General features: G+C 38.5%; 1 protein-coding gene across 1 annotated transcript in view; it reads right to left on the bottom strand.

Moving 5' to 3' along the window:
* The window catches only part of LOC134798077 (probable beta-hexosaminidase fdl), a 165,013-nt gene that overhangs the window by 112,955 nt on the left and 31,166 nt on the right, over nucleotides 1–20,892 (bottom strand). The window contains exon 2 of the mRNA XM_063770412.1: nucleotides 870–906. The gene's annotated coding sequence lies outside the window, so the exon portion shown is untranslated. The remainder of the gene's footprint in view (nucleotides 1–869; nucleotides 907–20,892) is intronic.

Below are 20,892 nucleotides of genomic sequence, written 5' to 3'. Positions count from 1 at the left end.
ACATTCCACAGATAAAACACAGATGACACGCGATTTTCGAATTATTCGAACACAGTGTTACTAACCCGCGATTTTTCAAATTTGCCGCCGTTTGCTACTGACAAGATTTGCTTGACCCAGTATACCTAAAAGTGCAAAAACTATAATAATATGTACGTAGATAAGATAAGGTAAGTACCTAGTTTATACGGTAGGTATTGACCATTAACAAAGTTATTTTTAAAATGCAAATTTCTTAACTAAATAGTTTACCACAAAAGTTACCCCAGTAATTGCACGGTCGCACCGCCATTGCCACGTGCTTTCCACTTTCGGCTCCTTGTTGCATTGGCAAGTTAGCACCAAGCTATCAACACGAGTTCATGTTGAAAATGAACTTAATTACAAGCACTTTAGAATTTAATTTGGAGTCAGTGTCGTGAATATAGGCTCTTTTATAACGATGTTTCTCATGTCTCATATCAATACTAGTCTCACATTAAAAATTTAACCTTATTACTAGCAATTTAAAGTTGAATTTGGAGTTAGTGTCGTGAAAGGATAAGGCCTTTTGAAGCTTCATGTCTCATTTGGTTAGTTAGTCTCGTCTTGGAAGCTCTAATGGCTAGTTAATGGCTGTAGCTGCTTGCAAAGCAGTAACAGCCAAGCAATTGCAAACAAGCCAGCATTGCAAGATTAGGTTTGAACACCTTTCTATTTACCAAAGTAGACTCAAATTTTGTATTGAGACATATAATATCCCAGGAGTGTCCGATTTTAATGCCACAAAGATGAATTTGAACACCTTATCCCATGAATGTCCGGCGTAATTTAATTTTTTTAGGCCACCCTTGTTTGTAGTTATATCGTGGAGAATAGAATATACTTACTTCTACTTATAATTAACGCAGCTCATCCCAATTATATCTGAAACAAAAGAATCAAGTTATTAGTTTATTTTACACTTAGCGTTTTGTTTCGTTAATAAGCACTAGACTAAAAATCGATGACTACCGATATAGAAAATTAAAAATGTATTCCTCAAGAAGCCGTCAAGAGCTCTTTCACAAGTCAAAACAAGTGCATTTTCCCGAAAAACATGCCAACTGAGAATGTCTCTATTATTTCTCAAAGAAACCTATGCAATATATAACACACAATCGAAATCGTCCGTCCGTCCATTTCAAATTGTCCGCGTCATATTTTTCCATCGACATCAAAGTGGTCTGGTCTATTTATCTCTGTCAGGCGCGAATGAACAAAGACCAATAAGAAAGCCCAGCGGTCATTAACCGAAATTATGCCGGAGCCTGAATGATGACAACACTGCACAATTTATGAGAAACCATTTTTTTCATTCTCATTGAGTCTCGAGATTTTTTAAGGTGAAATTTTGTTAATGTTTAATTATTTAGGAATTTTATCGCACCTCGTATTTTTGGAGTTTGTTATACGTACCGTAAATATCGTTCGTAACTTTAAGATATCTTCTCACGGCTCGATTCGGAAAATGAATTAGATTTCTACTAGACAAGTTACGATACGGATAATTTAAAGATATTTATAAGATAGATATGTCAAATTTGACGTTTCCGCGATTCTGGAGGTCCTCTTGAACGATTTCGACAAGTTATGACTTAGATATCCAAGTCACATCTAGTCGATATTTAATGTAGATCTAGTTGATCTCTAAATCGTCTCAAGACCTTGTGATTATCTCGAAATCCGAATAGGCCTATCACTTTCTTTGGACATATTACACGTCGAGACGATACATCTGTGGAAAGACTTGTAGAGCAGGGAAAAGTCGAAGGCACAAGGCGCGGTAGGTCACCAATGCGTTGGTCAGACCTAGTCAAAAGTGCATTCAATGAACCACTCCATGAATGTACAAGAAGGGCTACAGTACGGGAGGAATGGCGACGGATTGTGAAGCTTGCCACCGGACCTGATATGACGACCACGACCACTCTGACAAGAGTGCATGTGACGACAAAGAGGAAGTTTAAGATGCCATCCGCTGCCGCATGATTGATTTACATATCCATGCCAAATTGCACCCTTTAGACCTCGGAGCAAAGCCGCGGAGGGACAGACGGACATGGCGAAACTGCAAGGTAGTTGACTACTTACTTACTTACTTACTTACTTACTTGGTTGGCGCGGTGACCCAAAATGAGTCTTGGCCTCCAACACAAGAGCACGCCACTTTGATCGGTCCAGAGCGGTATCCCGCCAGCTTTCGCCGACGCCCAGCTCACGGAGATCTGCCTCCACTCTATCTGCCCAACGGTATTTAGGACGACCAATAGGACGGCGCCCAGTTGGTCGACCCAAGTAGGTCCTTTTGGCTGCCCGATCTTCACCCATCCTTTCGAGATGGCCAAGCCAGCGGAGACGATGCGCTTTGGGAGACCAATAGGTGATAGGTGATAGGTGAGAACCTATTATATTCGGCTCGGCTATCAGATGTTCTATTTCGGCATTATTTCGGATCCTCCAACTGTCATCGTCTCTTTTGACGGGTCCCAGAATCTTCCTTAACACCTTACGTTCTGTGACTAAAAGGCTGTTCTCCTCCTTGAGTGTTAGTGTCCAAGCCTCACACCCATACATCAAGGTAGTTGACTACGGAACCCTAAAAACGGAGCAATTTATTTAGAAGTGAAAACTTGTTGGAACAAAGAAACGCACCGGAGTTGCGTCCCGTGATCCATTGTGGCGACTGTCGTACGGTGGAAGCCATTGTTAATGTCCATTACCTAGCAATTTTCATGTCTACCTACACATTGTATGGCTGAAAGTCTTCACTGCCATGAGTCACAAGAAATTATATTTTTAACGGTCGTCTTTTTCTCTAAAATAGGCTTCGCGACTTCTTAAAACAAACAGCTAGGTATCTGTTAACCACTCGTTTGCTTGATATTTCTGAAGAGTGTGCGCTTGAGCAAGGTACGATTATTAGAATCTACACATTTCTGTTATTATAATAGGTATTAAAAATCATACGCATTTATCTATGTATTTAAATATATGGTTTGTCATAAGGAATAAGTAAATTTTATACTCAAGCATGACTTTTGACCCATTTTTTCACTTCGCACAGTCAGTGTTATTTATTTGACTTAAAATCTCTAGAGGCCAAAATATGTGTCTTAAACATACGCATAAATATTGTACCTACTTATTATTTTATCATAACGCTTTATCCAGGAAGTGGATAAGGATGTGCATTATTTATAAGTACTTATGGTAATGGCAGTGCAATGTCCTATTGATTGTTTTTCCGACAATATTCTAATAGAAGCAAGGCTGCCATGGACAAAAAGGTTTTAGAAGGAGCATATTATAGTGATAGGGCTTGGGGAATAAAAATTATTTTTATTTAATGTCTGTAAGCTTGTTTGTTACTCCATCGCCAAATACGGACGTTCACTACTGGACATAGGCCTCCCCCATAGATCGCCACCGGGAGCGATCTCTAGCACACTGCACCCGCCGGCTCCCAGCGACGCGTACGAGATCGTCTAGACTCTAGTTTGTGGTCTTCCGACACTGCGCTTACCCGTCCGTGGCCGCCACTCTAGGACTTTTCTGCCCCAGCACCATTAGCCATCGACTTCGGGCTATGTGGCCTGCCCATTGCCACTTCAACTGTGTAATTCTGCGGGCTATGTCGGTTACTTTCGGTAATATCGCTTTCGGATACAAAAAACCGGACAAGTGCGAGTCGGACTCGCCCACCGAGGGTTCCGTACTTTTTAGTATTTGTTGTTATAGCGGCAACAGAAATACATAATCTGTGAAAATATCAACTGTCTAGCTATCACGGTTCATAAGACACAGCCTGATGACAGACAGACGGACAGTGGAGTCTTAGTAAATAGGGTCCCGTTTTTACCCTTTGGGTACGGAACCCTAAAAACTGCATAGGTACATCAAGTTTATTGACAAAACGTCGTTGGGTTTTCTTCCGTCGTCGCGTGAGAACGATGCACTTTCCCCGTCTCGCATGGAATTTTTTGCAGTTCACTTTTCTTAAGTGACAGTTGTGCTAAATTCTTCGCTGGCACGTGCTCGCAACGTTCAAGACACGTCGATTCTCCATTTCTTGGATGAAAAAAAGGCGAGTTTAATACGGGAGAGGACAAGTTTCCGATTAAGCATAGTATTTATATAAGCATTACATATAATCATTAATCCTATAAGCGTAGACTTAATAATAATAAATATAAGCTATTAACCTAACGATAAACTTTTTAGATTCCAAATCACCCAAATGTCTTCTAAAGGCCGCGGTCCACTACCGCCCCGGGGCTTATTGGCAATTTTCTATGTGGATGCCGCACAATGGAGCCACGCGTGGAATGCCGGTTAATGGATGAGCTGTTCGAGCCGTACTTTGTAAACATAAACTATTTCATCTACTTATAAATCACATTCCTCTGTTGTTTATGTTTTGACTTATTACCGAGCTTTTGTGCACATTTGACTAACTTAGAATAAATAAACAAACAATACACAAACAATATTCAAAGAAAAAGTGACCAAGGCCTTTTGCAGGAATCGAACCAACGTCGTCTGCTACCAAGGCAGATGCCTAAGCCCCTTGGCCACCCGGGTCACGTCGGCGTCGAATTTTTCTAAGTACATAACCATAATAACATTTTACCATCCTACACGTTAGCATCTTCCTACATTCTTCAAATTTCACCTCTCAAGCGTTGCCCGCATCTGCACAAATTGCGTTTTCACACAGGGGTTATATTCACCCACAGAATGCGACACTGCAGAAACGCGTCAAACGTGTGACCCAGCTTATTATAAACACGTCTTACCAAGTCTTACGTCAAAGCTAACATGTCCTTTGAGACTTTACAATGGAACAACGGCATTAACTTAAGTAAAGGGTTTGACGTCTGAGAAAGTTGCGTCAGTTTTTGCCGTTTATCTTATGATGCGAAAATGGACTAAGTAGGATCGTAGGCGTATCGCACTACTTTTTGCCAATTAATTGAAAAGGCTCTGGTCAACATACATTACTTACCTACCTAATACTCTGAACATCTCGGTACCTACTAAGTATACTGAGGCAATTTTTACTTGTAAATATGTGTATATAAAGTGTCATTCTATGGAACTTGCTAACTATGTAAACAAACCGCCATATTGAAATTGTAGAATGACGAATTTACTAGTGACATTTGTTTACATAGTTAGCAAGTTCCATAGAATGACACTTTAGTCAGGTATTTTTAGTTCATTTAATGTAGTATTATTTCCGTTTTTATATTTTGATGTTTAATTTGAATTAAATTACTGAGGCAAATGCAAAATCAGGATTTTGCAGAACAGCGGTTCAAAGAGCAATCTTATCCAAATAAGTGGTAGAGAAATTCAGTTAATAATTCTGATAAATTAAAGAGTACACTAGCGAAAGCACTAGTTCTTATTGAACTAATATTAATAACATGTAACTTCGGCCCTTGAATTTAAAATCCCTTATTATGTTCCTGTTGCACAAAATATTATTAGGTACATAAAAACAGAGAAATAATGAAATATTTTTCATAAGACAGTAATAATATTCCGTGTATAAATGTCGTGAATGTCGTGATGTTAGTTTGTACATGTGTACGCGCAACTTAAGCCTTCCTCCAGGAATTAAGGACGCCGACAACCCTCAACATGCCACGCCGCTCTACCATACAAACGAAAATTAAGAAAAAATAGTCATTTACTTTTAAGTGTTTTTTTTTCGATAAAAATAGGTTTTGTCACGGGATAGGACATTTATCTCTCAGGCTCTGAGAGTTAACATTTTTTTGGCAATAGTTCGTTTTTACGGAGGTCACAGATCTAACCTATTTTATGAAAAGAGTTTTTTTCGAGGTTCTAACTTAACCACCCACTTTTCTGGGAACTTGTTCGTGTTCGTGGAAGCCGCAGCTATGGAAGGTAGAGGTAAGGAATACAATCTCCATGTATCAAAAAGTGTCCATCATAACACCTTAAATAGGTGGCGCCACAATACCTAGAATATTTGATCTTTTTTTTTTAATCATGACAGCGCACTTCACACCGTCAATAACGCCTACGTTCTTAGTTACTTTAGCGCTACTCTAGAGATTTGCAATTATTATTTATAGCTGACAGCTGGACACTTTTGCAAAAGTTCTGCCAAAAGATATTGTCTTCCTTTCTCTACCGTCCATAGCCGCAGCATTAGGACAAAATGTCTATGGCAAGTGATTTTAGTGAGTTTAGGTATTTTTTTGTACAAAATCTGATGTTACATATTTTGGCTCTTTGCCGTCTGTTTGCGCAGTGCTTTTACTTTTAGCAGTAGTGCATTGGTAGAGTACAAATTGATGTAAGTACAAAATATTAATTGTGTGTCAGCCGGCAACCGTGAAGCGTCTTAAGTAAACCGTTTGTATTCCGCGGGATGGTCCTGGCCGGGGCTTAAGGACCGCATGAGCGCCCTGAACGCCAGACGCGCCTTTTTGCTCCCATGGCTAACCAAGCAGATATTTTACCTGAGACAAGCTTAGAGAAAAATCTTGGAGTTTTATAAGCACGGTGAAAAATAATGTTGGTATATTCATACAATGTAGTCTTATCTAGGACACGTCAGTAACATTATCTTGTACCAAATTGTAATATAAATCCGTCATGGCTTCTATATTTATTTTTTCTACTCCAGTACTTGAATCTGTCTCAGTCATTTAGACAATGATATCTAAATATTTAAACTTATTAGAGTAATGGCGCTGAAGTGTATTTGATTATATTATGTAGATTCATAAGATGATTTCCTAGCAGTTACGAGTAGGTATAAAAAACAGCATGAACAGCCTAAATATATATGTAATGGGTGAAGTTTGCCGCCGCATTACTGCGGCGATGGACATTAAATCCGTCACTGGTCACTCATTTTATCAAGGAAATTGACAGACATGGTCTTCCATTCCCAGAGTGACACGAGCCTACGTCACAATAACATTGCCACTTTATTTCAACATAACATGTTACATGGGTACATTATACCTATGGTTAATAAGTTAAAATATTTCTTTATAATTTTATAATTTTTATTTATATGTATTTTAGCTTAAATTTTACAATAACACGTCATTTTTAATTACTCGTTAGCAATATCTTCCGATTCACGAAAGAAATTTCAGACTTTCGGGTAATTCTGTTTATACTACTGGCAACACAGGATAGCGCTGTGCACATTTGACAATTCGGATCTAGATAACTTCATGCCCTGACCGTCATCCTTGTCGAACGCGTGTTAATTGTTATTTCCTTCTCGCTCAGTGTCAGCAGTCGCAGTGTTTTCCAAACTTTTCACGTCGTAAGCTTGGTAATTAATGTGTAACTGTGAATTAGTTTTTTAAACGTTTGTCTTGTATAGATAAATAAAGTTTAATTTAATACATTAGATTTGTTTTATTTTACTATGTTTCTACATGAATAACTTAAAATTAATGCCGTTAAAATAATTTTCACCGTTGGTTAAAATTCTCCCACATTTCAAAGTTTGAGAACCTGTAAACAGCATGAGGACGTAGGCGCGTGTCAGTTAGGTCATACGCGAATCTCGGAATGGAGTACCAGGCGGAGTATATTATTATACCATGTTGACAGATACTTATAGCCCCCGCGTCAAGGCCGTAGCAGTTATATTGCAACAGTACGAATGTCCCCTTAACACATTCAGTGCCGAAAACCCGACTATCGGGTATACATTTTATGATTTCGTTCCAAGGCCGGACGACCCGATAGTCGGGATCGTGGTACTAACTGCTTTATATGACGAAATTGTTGTGGCCTGACGCGGACGTCTTGTTTCGCTGGGGTGGCAATGAATGTGTTAACGTGTCTACTGTCGCCTCTTGCAATTCTTGCATACGCTTGATTGAAACCATAATTAAAACAACCAGATTGAAAATTCAATTACTCAACATCATCTTTACATAGCTACAATTAACGCTATTAAAATACAAAGTTCACTAGAATAGTTTAAAATGAGCTCACATTATTTAATGCCACGATGTCCTGAACAAGCGGTCCGCACAGCGGTTAGGAAATACGAGTACGTTAATATTTGCAAAGCTATTTCTATGTGTTCTGGCGATGAAATTTCTAGTCGCATTTAATTTATTACTACTGTGCTATGTACCTACGAGTCGTACGAAGTAATTCAGAAGAGATCAAATGCAAGGATGAAACACATTGAAAATTTCGTCGTCTTGGTGAATCGAATTATTTCGGTGAAACTTTTCTACAATTATTCTATTATTTAGTCTATCATTTTCATACGAAATTACTACAAAAAAACTTGGGCCACATTGCATAATGTATTATTTCTACTTCTTGAAATTATCATGTACATTATTTATTTAGTGCATTCCGTAGAGCAGCGGTTCTCAATCTTTTTTTTTGACGGAACCCTTTTGGAAAGCGAAATACTTGATGGAACCCTACAATAAAACAATAGTTTTTAGAAGTGTGTTTTAAATTCTAAAGCATAGTGTTCTAAATTCTTGTGGAACCCCTGCAGGGGTGTCGCGGAACCCTAGGGTTCCGCGGAACACACTTAGAGTATGGCTGCCGTAGAGTGTTCCCCAAATCGATTGCACAGCAGTAATTCAGTGAGAAATTCCTCTCAAGCAACGTCGGCAATGCTAGACATCCACACACTCGAGGTAACTAATGTAACACGTAGAGTTACATAATTCAAAGCATATTCAACTGCGTGGCTGCATATTTAGAGAACTCGTCGAGTGAATAGGTATCGTCCTATCCCATCATAAAAACAACATATACGTCCTAGTAGCTACTGCGCAAAATGCTACCTCTCATTTTAAAAGATGGTTTGAGGAAACCCCAAACTTCGCTCAATGTGGTTTGGAGAATTCCAAGGGATGCCATAGAATAAACAAGCTGAAATAGCATTGGCAATGGTTTAAAGAGACGGCACAGCGAAATTTCACCTTTTTCGAATCTGACGCAGATCAATTCTGGATTTCAAGAAGTACGTCATCTTATAGCAATAATAACAATATGCAACGTAACACGGTAACCGCTTCTTATCAGGCAGAGAGTAAGTACCTACTCTTGATTGGCCACTTGGAAGTATGGGTTGTCCATGTTGTTAGAGTACGAAACACACACGACTGGACACAGAGGCTAAACTAAATGAAACCCCCCTTGTCTACTAGCATGAAATCATCCACAGCGCGCTTAGCTGGAATCTTGTGCTTGTACAAAAGCCAATACTGGCCACGGGCGCATCCCAAACTCGCGTCAAGTGCATTCAATTAAAGCGGCGGCATACATCAGGTTTTGTTGCAATTGCTTACATAGCACAAACCAGTTGAAGGTTTTTAGACTAGAAAGGCGCTTAGAATTTGACTCTATCACCATTATGTTGAAACAATCTTGTTAGAAATTGAGTCCCTTCCAGGGACTCTAAAACTACAGGCAAGTTTAATTTAGCGTCGTGTTCACATCCATTTGGACAGAAATTGATGATAGCAACTGGTTCAAATAAATTGCTAACATGTATTTTACTATAGGAATCAAGTTATCTCGAGTCGCGCTCCAAAAATACTCGAATAAGGACTCAACTCACGACTCTAATAACAAATGAGTCTTAATTGATTTCATCTAATTCAAATTCAAAATATGTAATTGAGTTCTAATTTATTCTACGATTACGCACAGTTGTTTTGAATCTCAAAAACATGTCATGTATGCCACTTTGTCTAAAAAAAATGGATTTTAGGATCGGATCTTAACGATTTTACCTACTGAATAAACATGAACTAAAGAATGAACTAACATTATAGATTGCGGGCAAATGTTTTGGGATAGTCATCTTCATACGCATATGTCACACCCGTTTGGTTTAGAACTACAATTCGTCTGCATAAACGTAAGCCTTGGGAATAGGCAGGTGCGCCGATCGTATGAATAAATGTGAGTGGTTAGGTCGGTAATAAATGGTACTGGCTATGCCTGTATTCTGGACGGTCTGCGCTTGCGAGGAAAGATGTAGTTCTAATCTGAGGTTCAGGGAAAATATACCTACCGGGTAATATCGGCTCCGCTATAGATATCTCTTGAGAATATGAAATAAACTAACCGGTTGACGAGAGCGGACGGCAGAAGTGGTAAATATGTATCTAATATTTTAATGGTTCTAAGTTCTAAATAATATTTTTTACAACATATCGCGAAATTTATTTGAGAAAACAGTTGTACGTAAAATATTAGGTTTTATGTTAAATTATACTCAACAAAGATTCTGTTCTACAATTTTCGTCGGGTGACAAGCAAGAGTCACTGAGTACTTTCAAAAACAAAAACAAAAACAATGCACTTTATTACACTTGTAACACGGTTTATTGTCCAATAATTTCAATGATGTTAGTTAGTGACTTTTGCTTGTCACCCGACGTTTTGATCAATTATTTTGACGCTACAGTCGAACCCACAACACAAAAATAACCATATACCTAAAAAGGTTTGTAGTTAATTATTGTAATGTTTGTTCAATGTTCTGATTTGACCAAAGTAGTTTGAGAATGCATTGATTTTTTTATTTGAATCAGCCTGCGCAGCTCTCCACAGGCTGCCCAAATCAGCGCGGACGTCGAGGGCCATTGGCTATGCGAGTTTTGAAAAAGCTAGTCCGTGCCTGGTTAGCATTGGGTTTATCACAACAAATACTATACTCTGTATCTTTAGGTATTTAAATAAAAGTAAACAAAATCTACCCTCAAATGGCTCCTTAAGTCAGTTGAGGGTAGATGAAAACATTACATGATCAAATAATGTAGGTTAAAGTCAGGTCGTTCAGTGACAGATTCAGGTGGTTTTGTATTTGGTTGGTTAGCCAATAAATGTTATAACTACCCGAATATGTACAAATTGTTTGTTTACTTTTATTTAAATACCTAAAAATACAGAGTATAGCCCTTATTCATGAAACTTAAAATAAGTACTTCTGATGATTCTAAGTATGTGTTGTTAAAAATGTTTTAACAAAAACGCATGTATCCAAACGATTTTTCAACTAAAGGGGCCCACGGATTTACAGTCCGCCGGACGGTATCGGCCTGTCAGTTGTTCGGTACTGTCAAAATTTTGTTCTAACTGACAGGCCGATACCGTCCGGCGGACTGTTAATCAGTGGGCCCCTTAAAAATGCAGGTGAGCGTTTATGAACAATGATGCGGATCCGCAAGCCGTTCCAGGGCTATAACCGCGAAAATTTAAGTTCGCAAATTGCGGGCTTTTTTCTCTGTCACTCTAATTACGCCTTCATTGGAGTAAGAGAGAAAGATCCCTGCAATTTGCGAATTTCGGTTTTCGCGGTAGCCCCTCAGTGTGCGAGCGGGAAATATGTACAGTCAGCAGCAGAAATTGCTAAGCGGATGAGGTGTTCAAAATTACCTTGACAAGCTGTTATTCTCTTAACAATAAAGTCGCGTCAATATCATTCTGAACACCTGGCCCGCTTAGCAACTTCTGTACCACGTGTTTTGTCTTCTGTGCGCACCAGCTACAAAAATGCATGAAATTCTGTGTGATCCTAAACTCGCAGCAAAAGTTATCTTAACTTAGTTGAACATTTATGGGCGAAGTGCATGCGAGCTGCTATAAATTCATGACGTGTCCATTTTGGCTACAACCACCCAGTGGCCACACCGTCATAATACCCGATCCCCACCGGCTTTCTCCTATTTCAAGACGTTTCAACAGATCGGGTTGTATTCAGATACAAATAGGTATATAGGTAGGTAGGTAGGCAATGTAGGCATTAAGTCCGCCATTTGTACTTTATTTGTTATATTGTGCAATAAAGTTTGAAATAAATAAATAAATAGGTAGGTTTGAATCGATTTTTTAATTTTTTAAACATGCAGATACGTCTGCGAGCGATATTCCAATTTTTATATTAAAGGAAAAAATGGAAAAATTTACGCTTCCGGCAGGACTTGAACCCGCAACCTCCGCAATCCGTGCGTTAGCTCTAACCAATTGAGCTACGCGACGGAAGCCTAAATAAATAAAATAAATAAATAAGTTTCAATTTTTTCCTTTAATATAAAATTAGGTAGGTATGTTGATATAATACCGAGTCAATATCGATATCGTTGCGTCGCAATTAGCTTCTACATGATTGTATGAAAGCTTAGTATCATTTCTGTTTCGGTGTGATTTACAAATCTTCGATAAGGGTAATCGATCAGTTCGCTTTCGATTCCCATCCCCATCACGTATGACGTATGAGGTATGACGTAATTTACCATTAAAATCAAAAATCACAGTCATTATACCTAAATTGAAGTCCCTACATCACTTGTGGGTAGTAATTGGCTGTCCCCTTACGATCCTTAGATACTTCATATTTCATTGAAATGAATAGACTGGGAAATGCATTCAACATATTACTCGTATTTTATAAATGCTCAGATATAATTAAATATACATTTTCGACCGGCGATCACAATAGTCAAGTCGCCGGGTCGAGGGTCATTGCGCTTTTCAAATTTGTTCGTGTACCATCACCCACATCGTTAACTATTCATCGGTGGACCTTATTATTATTGTAATACAGTAACCCATGTACAGTTAAGAGGGAAGTATAGCACGTGATCGTCCGTATAAAAAGAGAAAACGTTTTTCCAATTCTAAATATATTCCATTCTCCATGATTTTAAAGTATGTTATTAAGGCAACGAAAAACTAGGTTTCTAGGTTTTTCTTTTTTTTTAATTTGCCATACAATAAAAATATTATTCCAAAAAAAAAAGCGAGACCTATAGGTAAACCTAGAATATATTATGCTGAAGCGATCGACATCAAAATCAAAGTGATATGTTAAGATTTAGTTAGTGGAAAACGGTTTCTCCCGAAATGGTACATTTTAAAACCCTGACTAAACGCATCTCCAAGAAATAAATTAACACACAGATAAATCAGTTTATCTCAGGAACGAAACACGGCGGGAACCGGAAATAACCCTCGGAGCGCTAATTAGCCATTAAAAGTTTCGCTAATTTCCGCCACCTCCGGCCAGCCTAGACGATTTAGCCCGTTACCCCGGAATATTCTGTCGGGCGCTTACATGACTGTAATGAAGTCTAATACAGATTTGGGTAAGAAACCTAGGGAGTTTGATCATAGGGGAGAAACTGCAAAAAAGTTAAGCGATAAAAAACAATAATTATTTAACCTTCTTACTGTTAAGGACGTCTCTTCTAAGACTGGACGCACGCGACCCGACTAAGATTGTTTTTGACATACAATAAACACACATACTGCTTTAGTCCAAATCTTTCCCGAAGTTGACTGAAAATAGGGCAGATCCCAGAAAACCTAGAAAATAGTAGCTAGGTCCAACTAATTCCATAACAATAACGTCGTTAACCCGTACAATGGCGAGGTGACAAATGACGCCGCGGCGCGACGTGTGCGCCATTTTTCACGACCCTTCCGCGCGGCGGCGCGAACTAATAACATTGTCTCACAGCCAGTTCGTTTGTTGCAGTTGGGTGTCTCGTTAAATGCAATAGGGAATATTACGCGAAACTCTGCGTAGGAGGCGCCACTACCACTATCCATCACAATCTGGGGGTCTACAGCAAAAGAAGAAAATCGAAATTTCGTTATCTAACCTCTCTATCACTCTTGCTTATATGAGCGATAAAGAGATATGAGAATAAATTTCGATTTTCCCCGATAGGCCCTTGTTAACAAACCGCCTTGATGCATCAATGTCATATTTTATTGTCTGTGAAAACTTGTGAAGGCACAGTGTGTATAAGTTACTCTATGGTTTACTAGAGGAGCTAGTGCTGCACTCTGGCGGCAGAACATTGCAGTAATACCCCCTATGATTCATAGAGTTAGACCAAGAAAAGTCTGCAGATTTTGATAGCCCACGCAGGGCAAGTGTTTTTTTAAACGTCAAACTTCTATGAAATTATAACGTATTAATAACACTGGCACTGCGTGGGCTATCAAAATCACTGCACACTTTTCTTGGTCTAACCACAGAATAACTAATAGTACTACCGTACAGAAAATTCACTCCTTCACAAAAGTCAGATTTAGGTAGGTAGGTTTCCGCAAAGTAACGCCTGATTCTATTCACTATCAGATTTAGGTATAAAATTATACCTATACTCGCCGCCTGCAACAAAATTTAAACTTATAACCGCGCACGAACCGTGAATCTTCTTTGCGCGAGCGCCACGTGACACGACTATCGTGCGGTCGAGCGGCAGCCGACTGCCATACGCCTGCCGGCCCGGTCAGCGCGCCGGCCAAATATAAACTGCGTAGTGATACCCCCCTGGTCTAACTTTAAAAGTGCTACAAGCTTCAATGTAGTATTAATCGTTTGTCTTGAATCTGTCATGTTGACTTAGGTATATGTAAGAAAGGGATAAAACATAAAATAACTAATTGAAGCTTGTGAAGTCTTATGAATAATGGGAAAAGTTTGTAGTCTGCCTGACATAGACAGACTTTAAATTTTGACGTAGTTTAAAGTAGAGGGGTCTTGCGTTATGGTTTGTTTACAGGACATAATCCAAAATATACAAATTTATTCCTGATTCAACCTGAGTATCATAAGATCATGAGGCCAGAGATCGGATACCAGTATTTTTTGTATGGGAACGAAAACGGTATAATTTCGTTCTTTGTTAATTATTTCATTTCTAATTGGGCAATCTAATAATACGAAGTCGTTACCTAAATACAAAACTGAGTCCTATTACATTTTGAATATAAAATAATTCCAAAAATATGGTTATTTCGATGTTTTTGCAAAAAACCGATTCCGATCCTGCATGAGGCATTTAAATGAGACATTTAAATTAGACTGAGCGCGCGGGAGTATCATTATTGTAATGAACGTAACCTATCCTTAACTATCGTCAAACTATCGTAATCTAGAATAGAATAGAATAGAATAGTTTTTTATTCGTAAACACACAGACAACAGACATACATTGAAAAAACATAGTGAAAAATAAAGTGTCACGAAATGGTCCCATCTCAGCATGTTGCTGGCGACTTCCAGCGCTGATCTTCCGATTAGACCATCAAGTGAGAAATAATCACGGAAGGTAACAGACAAAAAAATAAGTAAAGAAACATAAAATAAACCGAAAAATAGATTACACACATTTTACACAGCTAATACAAAAAAGAGATGAATTAAGTACACGGATTAACCGATCGAACTTGTACCATCCGGTCGGGTCACATCGTGGCGCGGCATTAGGCGCGCATAACTAGCGCCAGCGGTAGCTACACGAAATTAAATTCGATGACAGATCTAGTCACTTAAATCCCGGAATACCTAAATCGCTCCGTTAAATCGTCTCGACGTCGGATGCGAGGGAAATGAACGTAATTATTTAAAGCTAATTAAACGTTAAACGCCAGTTTAGGTGGTTATTTCCGGTTCAAATCAGAGATACTTAACTGCAAGGTTCCCCTGCGAAACTAAGGATTTATACCCTATCGATTGCACATTAGAACTGATATTTATTTCACACACAAAAAACAATGAATTGCATGTACAGGGTGGGCCAAAAGGGTGTTGGTAGTTTTTATCTTGAATTTTTCAAAACCGCTTGGCGGGGTGCGGCGGGGGGGTATGTTGCTATACGCCTCGTTTCGTGGAAATTTTATTGGCATAGAGCAGTACACAGGAACGGCGCCTACATTTTGTGTATGAGCTTTTTACCAGAACCCTAAATCGTTGATTACTGCACCATGGGTGTATCGACAGGAATATTATTTACGAGATTAACGTGAGGTTCCAAGTGTTAATGTTATACGCAAATTGATCATAATGGTTGAAACAACCAGCTCGACCATAGCAATAATGCCTGGCGGACGTCCAGCCTCTGAGAGAACGGCCGACATTGTGGAGCAAGCGTTCGGCAAAATCCGCAACAATCAACGCGTAAGAGAGTTTGGGCTACGGACAATAAAAAATTCAACATTGCGACAAGTTTTGAAGCGTAATTTGCATCTTAAGGTTTAAAACATTCAGTTTGTTTATAAATTAAAACCAAATGATGCGAATAACCAACTTCATTTTGCCAATGAGATGCTCATCTCATTTCAGAAAGGAATGATAACAAATGGCCACCACCTAGCCCCGATCTCGGTCCTTTTGATTTTTTTTCTGTGGTATTACCTCAAATCTGTAGTCTTTGACTCAAATTCGAAAGATTTTGAGCAGCTCAAAAGGAAAAAAATTCGGAAAATCGCCAATATCCCCGAGGGGAATATTTCGAAAAAAAAATCCATAATTTGAGATTTTGCCTTCAAGAGCGCCTAGAAACTCAGGTTGGCCACTAATCTACACATTATTTTGAGTCATAAAATTTCCATAACTTGTGTTTTTAAAAGTAGTATTAAAAATGTTGTACGATTTGAAGTTTTTTTTTATTCAATTTTCAAACTGCCAACACCCTTTTGGCCCACCCTGTACAATCAAAAATCAGGTAGAACTTAGAAATATTTGTGTAGTAAAATGGATGGGACTCTGAGACCGCTGATTTTCAGTCCCCAACCAAAAAACTTAGAGCTAATTCTTAACTAAAACTTAAACTTAAACTTAGAACTAAGTTATTTAATAACTAACCTAAGTAACAATAACTAATAACCAGACGAATAGTTCGCTTCTATTATTTATTAATTTTATTTTATTTTTTTCGTTATTTGTTAAAGCTTTGGATATATTTTACTACACAAAATATCATCATTGGCCTTTACATCCTTTCCAGATGTTTATTACAGCTGCTGTGTATTCCGAGACATCTTTTCTACACAAAATCAAAAGCTACATAAAGCTATGGAGTTCGGTCTTTCATTTAGATATTCAAAGATATTGGCGCAGTCGGTAGGTTTCGAGCCTATTTCGCCCAATCTGCCCAAAAAACCTCCCTCTAGAATCTCCACAACGACTACGTTCACATCGTTCGACGGTACCCTGTCCACAGTCTTTTCAATGTCAGCCACCTTTTTTTTTATAGTAATTATGGTGTCCAATCGGTCCAAATGAAAAGAGCGGCCGATGCTAAGGCAGGTTATCCAATATCTTTCTGATTAGCCCCGGTAAGGGAAGCGGGGAGCAGAATATTTTGTGCTAAAGGAATAACAATGAATAGGAGTTTGTATGTATATTACTATGTAGAGTGATTTTGTCATGTCTGAATATACTCTGAGGGGTAAATACAGTATGTATCTGAACGAAAAGCAATTACTCAAACCCGTTAATGTTTAGGTCATACCTGGTCATACTGAGCAACTTTTACTATGAGACCAACCCCGAAATCGCGAAAAAAATATTGACTTTCCCATAGGAAATTTCAACATCAGACCAGCAAAATGTATGAAATATCCAATTTTTTTTCCGCGTTTTCGGGGTTGGTCCCATAGTAAAAGTTGCTCAGTATGACCTAAACATTAATTGCTTTTCGTTCAGATACATAATACTGTATATACAAACACAGACCCACAGCAGTTTTTTTTGGGTTTTCAGGCTTGGCCCCATAGTAAAAGTTGCTCAATATGTATACATATTACCCCAAAAAGCAAAAGTATACTGATGATGCTGTAGCAGATTTTTTTTGCCATTTCGGGGTTAGCTCCATAGTGATAGTTGTTCGGAATGACCTACATATCGCCCTTCAGAGTATGGTCAGACATAACAAAATCAACCTGTATGTAGTAGGTAGTTGTTGTTGTAGTGTTTGATCTTTATTATGTTTGTGTTTCGAACTCCAACGAGCTAATTAATTATGATTAATATTTTGTCACTGTATAATACGCAAACATCGCTTCCAAATATTGACTACCCAATTAGCTTCTCTAGATAAGATCCAAACACATTATATGTGTCTATTGTATTAATAATAAACCGTGTTTAATAAGGCTAACAAATAGACACAGATGTTCCAAGTACAAACGTAGAATCAATAGACGTAAAGGCGAATATTTGAAGACAATGAAGACACCACAGGTTGACCACAGAAAAACACACAAAAACAACACATATAAAAAGGGTGACTAGATGTCATTTAATTTCCCTCTCATACTGTCATTAACATTTCGCTGCCCCAATATTACAGGGTTCTATGTTTCACTTTTATCGAACTGAAATTTGAACATTGTCATAGTGACATTAAGTCGAATTTCAACTATCTTGAAAATGTAACATAGAACCCTGTAATATTGAGCCAGCGATTTGGAGGCAGATCATAAAAACCAGGTGTGGAGCATCCACATCCACCGATGGCCACGATCCTCATCAGTCATGAGGGAGTGACCACAGAGAGACTGTCATTTACGGCAACATAAAAATAATTTAATCAACTTATCATCCCCTTTTTATATCGAATATTTTATGCGACAGATTAATTTGACAGATTTTATTACGGCTGCAATATCCGGGAGCCAAGGCAAATATGACAGATCAAATACCATTTATTGCTTTGCGACGCTTAAATATCCTGAGGGGTTTTTATGACAATTTTATTAGCATCCGCAAACAAGACAAACCGACAGCCAACATATTCACTTCAGTCAATATTGCTGTCTATTCCTTTTTAGGTTTCCGTACTCGAAGGGTAAAAACGGGACCCTATTACTAAGACTCCTCTGTCCGTCTGTCTGTCTGTCTGTCTGTCACCAGGCCCCTATTTCACCAACGTGACAGGTCCGACAATTGTCGACATCACTGTTACTGACGTCATCAGACGGGCGGTGTGGTTGTTTGTCACCAACATGTTAATTAAAAAAAAAACCACTATATCGCCAGTTAATAAGTACTTATTTTGCGAAGCTAATGACAATTGTCACAAGAAATACGACAATTGTCACGAAATTCCGACACGGAACTCATTTGCTGTCAAGAATTACCGAAAGTTCTTTGAAATCATGTGACAATTGTCATCATTATCATCATAAACATCGCAAGAGAAATACCTGTTTTTTGCCGATATAATAAAGTTTTTTTTAAATAATACAATTTTGGTGACAAACAGGAATACGGCCCGCCCGATGGTAAGCGATAACCGTAGCCCATGGATGCCTGTGACGTCAACAACAATGAGACTTGTCGAAGTGTCGCACCTGTCACGTTGGTGAAATAGGGGCCAGGCTGTATCTCATGAACCGTGATAGCTAGACAGTTGAAATTTTCATCGATGATATATTTCTGTTGCCGCTATAACAAAAAATACTAGAAACAGAATAAAATAAATATTTAAGTGGGGCTCCCATACAACAAACGTGATTTTTTTGCAGATTTTTGCGTAATGGTACGGACCTTCGTGTGCGAGTCCGACTCGCACTTGGCCGGTTTTTGTTAAATTACTATTTTTATGAATATGTATGTAGTAAGTAGATATGTTTTGCAAAAAGTATGTCTATTTATTAATGAGACCTGCATCCAAATTTTACAGGGTTTTTATAATGTATTTACTGGGAGAAAATGTCTCTTGACAAGTGACGGCAAAGTCGCTATTAGTGTCGGACCACGCTTAGTTTTCATGGGCAGTGATACGTCGAGTATAGAGCTTTTAGGGATATGTATGCGTTCTTACTGCCAAGTTAGTGCAAAGTTAGCGTGGTCATAGTCTACACTTTAAATTCGCTTTAAATATCTGGCGATATGGCGTGACTTGTGTAGGCAGTGACGACGTCACGAGAAGTCGGAAAAAGTCCATCGACTTTGCCTGACGTACTAGAGTCAGTCCATGAAAAGTCTGCAGCGGATTTGATAGCCCACGCAGTGCACGTGTTATTTTAAACGTCAAACTCCTATGAAATTATGACGTATAAATGACACTTGCAATGCGTGGGCTATGAAATCCGCTGCAGACTTTTCTTGGTCCGACTCTAGAAACACCTTCGACGTAAAAAAAATGTCTCTACTTATGTCATTTCTGTCTGAAAGCCTGACTATAGTCCGACAAGAGATTGTAAAAAAATATTGAGGGCGCCACTTCCTACGTAACTGTCACATTTTTGACGTAAAATGCTTAAACATGGCAACAATTTAGTCCTTATGATTTTTTTTTTAGTTTCATTTTATTTAACTTCTACTATTTTATGTCGCATATCGCAATCGAAATTTTGTTAACTGCCTATCTTTCGTCGAATATGTAAGAGCGATAATAGAGAGAGAGAGTAGACAACGAAATTTTCGACTTTCCATCCCATATAGGCCCTCTAACCTATATGGGGACATCGCGCACGATTGTTGTTCTCATGGAATCTCAATCGCTATGTTGCGTCTGCGGTCGCAATACTTTTATCAGGTTTAATGTGTTTAATGTTGCCAGTTAATTCATAATTACGACCGGTTTTAATTGGAATTCAATTTTCGGTAGTAATTAAGCGAAACAGCCAATTTCAATCCAAAAACTAATTTATTTGCGAGGAACCTACAACATAAATTCAATTTTAAATCTGTCCTTATTACTTTCTGTTCTCACTGGACTGAGGCACGGAGCCGTAGAGCGCCATCTACTAAAGGAATTTGTTTTAGACACCTTTTTTTTGTAACTGAAGTGGCGCTGTATGTAGAAGGTTTTTACAATAAATGACTTTCTTTCTTTCTAAACAATATATGAATCTTTTCACTAACTAACCCCTGGCACCTTCACCGTCACCCGCCACCATGAATCAATCAAACGTCCTAGTTAACCTCTACCAAGGTAAACCGCCAGGCATCAGGTGTTGAAGGCACTAATACAATTATAAACATGTTTGATCGTAAAGTTGCGTTTGGTTGTTAGGTATCAACTTGATACTATCAAGCGACAGTTTTCCAAGAAATAAGCCAAAAGCGCC

The sequence above is a fragment of the Cydia splendana genome, chromosome 16, assembly GCF_910591565.1.
Source record: "Cydia splendana chromosome 16, ilCydSple1.2, whole genome shotgun sequence".
Taxonomy (NCBI): Eukaryota; Metazoa; Arthropoda; class Insecta; order Lepidoptera; family Tortricidae; genus Cydia; species Cydia splendana.
This window is presented reverse-complemented; position numbering and strand designations above follow the sequence as displayed.